The sequence below is a fragment of the Cetorhinus maximus genome, chromosome 29, assembly GCF_964194155.1.
Source record: "Cetorhinus maximus chromosome 29, sCetMax3.hap1.1, whole genome shotgun sequence".
Taxonomy (NCBI): Eukaryota; Metazoa; Chordata; class Chondrichthyes; order Lamniformes; family Cetorhinidae; genus Cetorhinus; species Cetorhinus maximus.
The window spans coordinates 9,696,719-9,707,396 of record NC_135907.1 but is presented as its reverse complement, the minus strand read 5'-3'; positions in this window follow the sequence as shown (position 1 = coordinate 9,707,396).

The window sequence follows — 10,678 nt, the reverse complement described above, 5'->3', positions numbered from 1 at the left end:
GTGTCACTGACCTACTGCCACGAGTACACCTTTCATCCCCTCTGACCCGAATGCACCTCTTCCTGCTCAACATCAAGGTAAGCAAAAGGGACACCCCAGGATTGTATTAGAGAATCGTTACGGTGTACACTCACCACTAAAATAATTGCTGCGGGCTCAATCTTGCCTTAGTTCCCTATTAGGTCAGCCCAGAATTTTTATGTATGCATTTCTTAGTCTGTTGCCTGCAAGATTCAGCAATAACTCTGACTGACTAATTGGACTGTCGGTGACATTTTGTGATATGGATTTCTGAGCAATTGAAGAAAACCATAGTGACCTTACCACCGTCTCAGACATCTCAATCAAGCCCACTATGTCCAAGTTACTGGTTTAAGTGGGGCCTGGAACATTCCAAAAATAACAGCCACCCAAATTTACAACATTGAGGGAGTTGATCTGCAAGTGATGCATTTCTATGGGGGTAAGGTCATCCTGGCTTTTCCACACCCCCACAATAGCCTGGGATCACCTAATTTAGTCTAGTTAGTCTACATTTGGTGTGATCTGGGAGAGGAGAATCACAACATGGTAGACTTTGTTGCATTCGTAGTGGGTGTACGGAGTAAGAGTTCTCTGTTACAATCCCATGGGTGCCCCTATTGTTTTTCCCAATATTAAGCAACAAACAGTTCACTCTGAATCATAGGGGATGCAAGGCCCACTTATGGAAGTGGGTCAATGACACTGAACCTGAGGATATATCCAATGTAAAAATATAAAAGTGTGACAGAGGCTAACAGGATGTGTCCACACTAACACAGATACCCATGTCTTTGTTCTGAGTACTGTAGATTTACCTGTTTAATGTTAAATAAATCTCTCTGTTCGTTTATGTCCTGAGTTTCGATCTGACATTCATCCACATACCAAAGATGGGATCACATGGTGCAAGTACTAAACTTCAAGAAACAAGAACACAGCTGCAAAGATAAAAGCAAAATACTGCGGATGCTGGAAATCTGAACAAAAACAGAAAATGCTGGAAAAACTCACCAGGTGTAGCAGCACCTGTGGAGAGAGAAACAGAGTTAACGTTTCAAGTTTGTTTGACTCTTTTTCAGAGCTGAAGAGAAGTGGAAATGTGATGAAATTTATACTGTTTGAGGGTTTTTTTTTATTCGTTCACGGGATGTGGGCTTCGCTGGCTGGGCCAGCATTTATTGCCCATCCCTAGTTGTCCTTGAGAAGGTGGTGGTGAGCTGCTTTCTTAAACTGCTGCAGTCCATGTGGTGTAGGCACACCCACAGTGCTGTTAGGAAGGGAGTTCCAGGATTTTGACCCAGCGACAGTTAAGGAACGGCGATATATTTCCAAGTGAATTATTTGGAGGGGAATTACTTGGAGGGGAACATCCAGGTGGTGGTTTTCCCATCTATCTGCTGCCCTTGTCTTTCTAGGTAGTAGTGGTCGTGGGTTTGGAAGGTGCTGCCTGAGGAGCCTTGGTGAATTCCTACAGTGCATCTTGTAGATGGTACATACTGCTGCTACTGTGCATTGGTGGTGGAGGGAGTGAATACTTGTGGATGTGGTGCCAATCAAGCAGACTGCTTTTTCCTGGATGGTGTCAAGATTCTTGAGCTGGAGCTGCACTCATCCAGGCAAGTGGGGAGTATTCCATCACACTCCTGACTTGTGCCTTGTAGATGGTGGACAGGCTTTGGGGAGTCAGGAGGTGAGTTACTCATTGCACGAATCCTAGCCTCTGACCTGCTCTTGTAGCCACAGTATTTATATGGCTAGTCCAGTTCAGTTTCTGGTCGATGGTAACCCCTAGGATGTTGTTAGTGGGGGATTCAGTGATGGTAATGCCATTGAACATTAAGGGGCGATGGTTGGATTCTTTGTTGTTGGAGATGGTCATCGCCTGACACTTGTGTGGTGCGAATGTTACCTGCCACTTGTCAGCCCAAGCCTGGATATTGTCCAGGTCTTGTTGCATTTGGACATGGACTGCTTCAGTATCTCGGGAGTCGCGAATGGTGCTGAACATTGTGCAATCATCAGCGAATATCCTCACTTCTGACCTTATGATGGAAGGAAGGTCATTGATGAAGCAGCTGAATATGGTTGGGCCTAGGGCACTACCCTGAGGAACTCCTGCAGTGATGTCCTGGAGCACGGATGACTGACCTTCAACAACCACAACCATCTATTCCTTTGTGCTAGGTATGACTCCAACCAGCGGAGAGTTTTCCCCCTGATTCCCATTGATTCCAGTTTTGCCAGGACTCCTTGATGCCACACTTGGCAAGTGTTGCCTTGATGGGGCAGGTGGAGCTGGATAGAAGGCCAGAGATAAGTGGGGACAAAGGAGGGATTGACAAAGATGCCATGAACTAAAGGACAAAGGGAGTGTTAATGGTAGTGGTTAGTGCTAAAAGAGGTGCTGATAAAGCATAAATGCATAAAGCAGAACGTGATAATAGCAGAACAAGGGCAGCATTGTGTAAAAGAACAACATTGAACAAGTAACAGATGGCCCTGTGGGGATGGAGTGGGGGGAGGGGGCAGCGATGGGGGAGAAAAAAGGATAGAAAATGGGATAGAAGGGGGGATAAAAAAGGGGATAAAACCACACATAAATGAATAAAAATAAGTGGATAAAAAATAAAAATGTAGAAAAAGGGGATTAAAAAAGGGTGTGAGGATGGAGGAGAGAGTTCATGGTCTGAAGTTATTGAACTCAATGTTAATTCCAGAAGGCTGTAAAGTGCCTAATCGGAAGATGAGGTGCTGTCCCTCCAGTTTGCGTTGGGCTTCACTGGAACATTGCAGCAGGCCAAGGATGGACATGTTGTCATGAGAGCAGAATGGTATGTTGAAATGGCAAGCGACAGGAAGATCTGGGTCATGCTTGCGGAAAAACTGGAGGTGTTCCGCAAAGCAGTCACCCAGTCTGTGTTTGGTCTCCCCAGTGTAGAGAGGAGACTGCATTGGGAGCAGCGAATGCAGTAGACCAAATTGAAGGAGGTGCAAGTGAAGCACTGCTTCACATGAAAAGAGTGTTTGGGCCCTTGGATGGTGAGGAGGGTGGAAGTAAAGGGGCAGATGTTGCACTTTCTGCAATTGCATCGGAAGGTGCCGTGGGAAGGGGATGAAGTGTTGGGGGTGATGGAGGAGTGGATCAGGGTGTCCCGGAGGGAACGATCCCTACAGAATGCTGACAGCGGGAGTGAGGGGAAGATGCGTTTGGTGGTGGCATCATGCTGGAGTTGGTGGAAATGGCAGAGGATGATCCTTTGAATGCAGAGGCTGGTGGGGTGAAAAGTGAGGACAAGGGGGACTCTATCATTGTTCTGGGAGGGAGGGGAATGTGTGAGGACAGAGGCGGGGGAGATGAATCAGACATGGCTGAGGGTCCTGTCAACCACAGTGGGGGAAGAAACCTTGGTTAAGGAAGAAGGAAGACATGTCAGAAGCGCTGTTTTGGAAAGTGGCATCATCAGAATAAATGCAAAGGAACTGAGAGAATGGGATGGAGTACTTACAGGAAGCAGAGTATGAGGAGCTGTAGTCAAGGTAGCTGTGGGAGTCGGTGGGCTTGTAATGAATATTGGTAGGCAGTCTATCACCAGCAATGGAGACAGAGAGGTCAAGGAAGGGAAGGGAAGTGTCGGAGATGGACCATGTGAAGGTGATAGAGGGGCGGAAATTGGAAGCAAAATTGATACATTTTTCCAGGTCCAGACAAGAGCATGAAGCAGCACCAAAACAGCCATCGATGCACCGGAGAAAGAGTTGTGGGAGGGGTCCTGAGAAGGACTGGAACAAGGAATGTTCCACCTACCCAATAAAGAGACAGGCATAACTGGGACCCATGCGGGTACTCATAGCCACACTTTTTATTTGGAGGAAGTGAGACAAGTTTAAGGAGAAATTGTTCAGTGAGAGAACAAGTTCAGCCAGATGGAGAAGAGTGGTGGTGGATGGGGATTGTTCAGGCCTCTGTTCAAGGAAGAAGCGGAGAGCCCTCAGACCATCCTGGTGGGGGATGGAGGTGTAGAGAGATCGGATGTCCATGGTGAAGAGGAGGCAGTTAGGGCCAGGGAACTGGAAATTGTTGATATGACGTAGGGCAATGGAGGAATCGTGGATGTAGGTGGGAAGAGACTGAACAAGGGGAGAGAGAATGGAGTCAAGACAGGAAGAAACGAGTTCTGTGAGGCAAGAACAGCTTGACACAATAGGTCTACTGGGACAGTCCTGTCTGTGGATTTTAGGAAGGAGGTAGAAGTGTCCAGGCTGTCCATGGTTGGGAGACTATGAGGTTGGAAGCTGTGGAGGGAAGATCTCCAGAGGAGGTGAGGTCAGTAACAGTCCTGGAAAAAAGCGGCTTGATGTTTGGTGGTGGGGTCATGGTCCAGGAGGAGGTAGGAGGAAGTCTCTGAGAGTGGGCGCTCAGCCTCTCCGCCCACAGCTGTAAAGGTTCACTGTTCAACCGAGAATCTCACTACATCTAACCAGATACGGGGCTAGTAAAGGTACACTCTGAGTCATAACAAGGGCCTGTAAAGGGAATGATCATTGAAACTGAACTCAAGTAGTATATCCACTGCAAAAAACCAAAAATACAACAGCCCTCCCCTCAACTAGGACCTCCCAGGTCATTGCAAGATCAGCATACTTGAGTAGTGCAGTAGGTCTACTCCCAGTGTGTGGCCTGTGCTTTGCTGTCATTCTTGGTTGTAAGTTCTTATGGCTGTTGGAGGTGCCCCATTATATCTCTTCAGTTCCCAAGCCAATGTTGTATCAAAGGCAGAAAAGATGATAAGAAAAGTCTCAGAGGTGCACAAGGGAGGGAGGCTATGGACCACCCGAGCTCTCATGGATGGACCGTCTAGCCTGCAGGCCACAGCTGGGATTGTATTGCTAGCAGTGCCTTTGAATTCAGTGTGGGTCTGTAAAGCTTCATGAAAGGTGCCACTCTCTGAGCAAGTGCCTAGTGTTGTTTGGTAACCCCATTCCAAGCACCCAGAACAATGCCATGGGAGGCTTTTGGCATTTCTGATGCTGAGTAAAGAGCTATATAGAAGGCAACGACCCTTACCTTTTGATTCAGAATTCCCCAAGTTTGTTTATTTCTATAATTACATCGAATGACATAGGATAAACAGCACAGAAACAGGCCATTCAGCCCAACCAGTCCATGCTGGTGTTTATGCTCCACTCGAGCCTCTTCCTCCTCCCATCTTTCCTTACCTAAATCTATCATTGTAACCTTTTATTCCCTTCTCCCTCGTATGCTTATGTCTAGCTTCCCCTTAAATGTATCTATACTATTCACTTCAACCATTCCCCGTGGTAGCGAGTTCCTCATTCTCACAACTCTCTGGGTAAAGAAGTTACTTCTGAATTCCCTATCAAATTTATTAGCAACTATCTTATATTGTCAGCCTCTAGTTCTGCTCTTCCCCACAAGAGAAAACATTCTCTCTGTATCCAGTTTATCAAAACCTTTCAGAATTTTACAGGTCACCCCCTCAGCCTTCTTTTCTCAAGAGAAAAGAGACCCAGCCTGTCAATTCTTTCCTGATATGTGTACCCACCCGTATAATCCTTCTAAATCTCTGCACCCTCTCTCATTCCTCTATATCCTTTTTATAATACAGCGACCAGAAGTGCACACTACTCCAGGTGTGGTGTAACCAATATTCAATACAGGTTTAACATTACTTACCTACTTCTCAATTATATCCATTAGGAATAACAGCTTGATTTGCTTGTTTTTATGGCCTTGCTAACCTGTGAAGCAACTTTTAGTGATTGGTGTATTTGTACTCTGAGAGCCCTTTGTTCCTTTGCACCTTCCAAGTCATAAGTGACCTCTCTATTCTTCCGACCAAAATGTACTACCTCACATTTATCGGTGTTGAACTTCATTCGCCAATTATTTGCTGATTCTGCAAGTTAATTAATGTCCTCCTGTAATTTGATGCAGTCCTCCTCAGTATTGACTATCCCTGCAGTCTGATGAAAGCATTAGGGTGCCAGAGGGATAATGTTTGCTTGACTGACTGGCATTTTCCCACCCTTGGCCTTTCTCATGCCTTTACACTCTATATTCCATCTTCAAAGGAATTTATAGGTTAAGAGTTGGGAGGTTTTGGAATTCTGCCAGGCTTCAGGATTTTGTCTAATGGAATTCCTATGCATTTAGCTGCAAATTTATTTGCCTGACCTTATAAATGATTGTCAGCAAACCAAAATGTCTTGACATTTTATGCATAAAATCTGCTGGGTAAAGAATACCATAACCAAATAGTTGTCGGGTAGTACAGAACTTGAGCATTGCTGAAAGAAAAGTCATGCTGTCGAAGCTTTTCATCTTGCACTCATCAGGACAGACGCAAAAATGCCAAATCTCAAAGGGAGGCATAATATATACTGCATGAAAAGAGGGCGCTGATTGGTTGGCAAGTGGAAAATGCACAAGGGAACAGTTAACTGCCAAGCTTTTGTTTAAGTTCAAACCAGGCAGCTCAACTCTGATTGGTCAAGGCATTTCCCTGGGGAATGAACCAGGGAATGGCTGTCCCCAAGCTTTTGTTTAGTTGAAAAAGGCACAATGCGTGGACATGTTCTTTTTTTCTGCAAAGGACAGGGCCCTGTGTGTGAATATGTGTAGCTTCTAGCATGTGTAAATGAACCATACCGCGAGCCTAACTGATAATCTTAAATTTGTTGTTGGTGTAATTCTTAGCACAATCAGGATTGTTTAGTAAGTGTTGTCCAATTGCAGACTCACATCTAATGTTGGCAGCTATGTTTTGAGTTTTGCAAGCATGAGCTTGTTGGGTGCCATCAGCGCTTTCAATGTTACAAACAGCTGAAGGGATGTGCTGCTTGATATGATCCACCAGTCATTGGGACTTGCAGCCTACATACCTGGCATCAGACTGGCAGTGAAATTCATATTACACATTACTCATTTGTGTGACAGGCAGAACATCTTTTTTGCTTAATGGCAGCATCCTGCTGGTGGAGAATATCACTCGTGTTGCTACTGTATAGTAGCAGTGTGAAACAGCTAGCTTCACCTGTTTCTCAAATTTTTTGAGACACCTTGCCCTTCCAGGGTAATCTGAGGTAGACTGGGCACTTTTCAGGGCCAAAAGTGATGACTTTAGGCCCGTTCATGAGTTTGTGTGATATACAGATTGAAATGATCTGATCAATGTAGCCATTATCCTGAAGGATGCCTTTGGTGTGCCCTATTTTAGCATCAAGCTTGAATGGTAGGCAAATGGATCGGGTCCTATTTACAAGGTTGCCAATAAGATAAATCTTTTAGCGTGTGGAAGTGTAAGAATCCCAACGTGTATATTGACCAATGAAGGTAGGCTTGTGGTGGACCGTGGTAGAGAATCCCCAGGCAGACTTCTCAACTAGTACAAGGAAATGGAACTCATTTGACTGCTACATTTCAAAGTTGAATTTGAGCACAGGATGGAGCCCATTAAGACATGTAAGGAAACTCTTAAATGCAGCTGCAGATTTAAATATAGCAAATGTACCATCCACATATCTGAAATAAGCGAGGGGTAGGAGGTTAGGTGTCATTCCATCGAAGACGCATTTCTCATGGAAACTGATAAAGATGTTGGCAAGATCTGGGCCTAGAGGCGATCCCATGGCGACGCCATCTATTTGGAAATACATGGTGTCATTAAAACTGAACTCAACTGTGCAAGTTGCTGAGTTCATAAGTTCATTTAACGCCGATTCAGATATTGGTGGCGTGTCTAGATCACCATGAGTGACGTGGTGCTAATGTCTATGACTTCCTTGAGTGGTACATTCGTGAATAGGCTAGCAATGTCAAGCGAGCACATGGACACAGCATCACTATCGATATGCAAGTCATGTATGACCTTCACAAAGGTGAAGGGATCCTTCACTGTGTATGTGGAAAACTTGCCCAGAACCTGCTCAACCATTTGGCCAATTCATGTTGTACAGAACCAGTCATAGATAAGAGAGGGTGTAAAGGGACATCACTTGCGCAGCTCGTACAAATGTGGACGCAATGAACCATGAGGATGAATCCTATCACACATACCACCAGGCAGGTTGTCACTCTTAGACAAGTCCAACAAGTGTTTTTGTAATAAAAACAGAAAACACTGTTTTCCGAAAAACTCAGCAGGACTGACAGCATCTGTGGAGAGAGGGACAGAGTTAACATTTCGAGTCCGTATGACACTTCTCCAGAGATAAAGAGAAGTAGAAATGTGATGGAATTTATACTGCTTAAGGGGGGGTGGAGCAGGTGAAGCTGGATAGAAGGCCAGCGATAGGTGGGGACTAAGGAGAGATTGACAAAGATGTCATGGCCACAAGACAAAGGAAGTGTTAATGGTAGTGGTAAAGACTAAAGAAGGTGCTGATAGTGGCGTGAAGGTAAGAAAGCAGAATGTGTTAACAGCAGAACAAGGGTCAGCGCTCTGAAAGAACAATATGGAAACAAGTGACAGATTAGGGGTAGGGTGGGGGAGGGGTGGTTGTTAGGGAAAAGGGATAGAAAAAAAGCAGTTTAAAAAGGGATAAAACAATGAATAAATGAATAAAAATAAGTAAATAAAAAATAAAAATAACAATTTTAAAAAGGGGTGAGGATAGAGGAGAAAGTTCATGGTTGAACTCAATGTTAGATCCGGAAGGCTGTAAAGTACCTAATCGGAAGTTGAGGTGCTGTTCCTCCAGTTTGCGTTGGGTTTCACTGGAACATTGCAGCAGGCCAATGATGGACATGCGGGCATGAGAGCAGGATGATGTGTTCAAATGACAAGTGACAGGAAGGTCTAGGTCATGCTGCGGACTGAGCAAATATGTTCTGCAAAACAGCCACTCAATCTGCGTTTAGTCTCCCCAATGTAGAGACCACATTGGGAACAGTGAATACAGTAGACCAAATTGTAGGAGGTGCGAGTGAAGTGCTGCTTCACCTGAAAGGAGTGTTCGGGGCCTTGGGCAGTGAGGAAGGGGGAGGTAAAGGGGCAGGTGTTGCACCTTCTGCGATTGCATGGGAAGGTGCCGTGAGAAGGGGATGAGGTGTTGGGGGTCATTAAGAACAGCGTGCAGCTCATCAATATGGTCACACTTATTAAGGATAACTATTGCAGTCCCTTTGTCGAACTTACAGATGTGCATGTCTGGGTTGGCCTTGAGGCCTCACAACACTACCAAACATCCATGTTGTATGTGAAAATCAGCCAAGTCATTGGGTATCCTGCAATATGCATGTGCTAGATCAGCACAACATCTTCTCGTGCAGTATAAGAACATAAGAAATAGGTGCAGGAGTAGGCCTTTCAGCCCCTCAAGCCTGCCCCGCCATTCAATAAGATCATGGCTGATCTGTCCCAGGCCTCAACTCCTCATGGCCCTCAACTCCCCGATATTTCAAAAACCTATCTACCTCCTTTTTAAATACTTTCAGTGATCTAGCCTCCAAACTCTCTGGGGTAGAGAATTCCAGACATTCACTACCCTCTGAGAGAAGAAATTCCTTCACATCTCAATTTTTATTGAGTGTCCCCTTATCCTGTAACTATGTCCCCTAGTTCGAGATTCCCCCACTAGTGGAAACATCTTCTCAACATCTACCCTGTCAAGCCCCCTCAGAATCTTGTATGTTTCAATAAGATCATCCCTCATTCTTCTTCTTCTTCTTATCGTGTCCACGGACAGTCTATACATGGCCCAGCCAGAACTGGACACATTTTTGCACCTTGTTGTTGAATTCAGCAAGATCTGCAACAATGTAGGGTTCCTCTAGCAATAGACATTGCAGGAAATGTTGCATAGTCTGTGGCTCAGTTCCACATTCACCAGTTGTCGGGCAGGTTGTATATCCCCATTTGCTCAGTGACACCTTTGAACGACCTACACCAGTCCTAAATCTGTTAAGGCACTTCCAGGTTGCCCAGTTGCAATTAGCTCCTGGGTAAAGGCTTTCATCCGTTAGAATTTCCATCACTGGGGGTTGTTTGAGACTGGCGAGCTGGTCTTTCCACAAGGTGATGCGGGCTTCAGATGGGGTTGATTGTAATGGAACAACACTGTTCATGAAGCTCTTCCTTGACTTTAGGTGGCTGGGTGTAGGTGTATGACCATGTAGAGGGTGTCTCTCATCTGATGTTTGATGGAGTCGCTCTTTCTTGCTGGCTACCATTCTTCTTATATCAGGGGGAGCAATACCCGCCAGGATATATAGGCTGTTGGTGTTTGTTGGTTTTAAACAACCTGTGATAAGTCGGCAGCTTGCATTCAGAACGGAATCCATCTTCTTAGCATGAGTAGATCTTTCCCATGCAGGGCAGGCATATTCGGCAGTGGAATAGCAAAGAGCAAGTGCACTGGTTCACAATGTTTTCCAGCTTGCTCCCCATTTAGTGTTTGTGAGCTTATTCAGGATGTTGTTTCGTGTGCTCACTTTTGCCTTTGTCTTTTCGATGTGGTTCTTGAAGGTGAGGCATCTGTCAAGGGTGACTCCTAAGTAGATAGGGTGCTCGCAATGCGTCAGTGTTGCTCCACACCAGGTTACTTTAAGCTGGCGTTTGGCTTCACGCTTTCTGAGGTGGAATGCACAAACTTGCGTCTTTGATGGGTTTGCGCGAAGGTGGTTATCTTCATA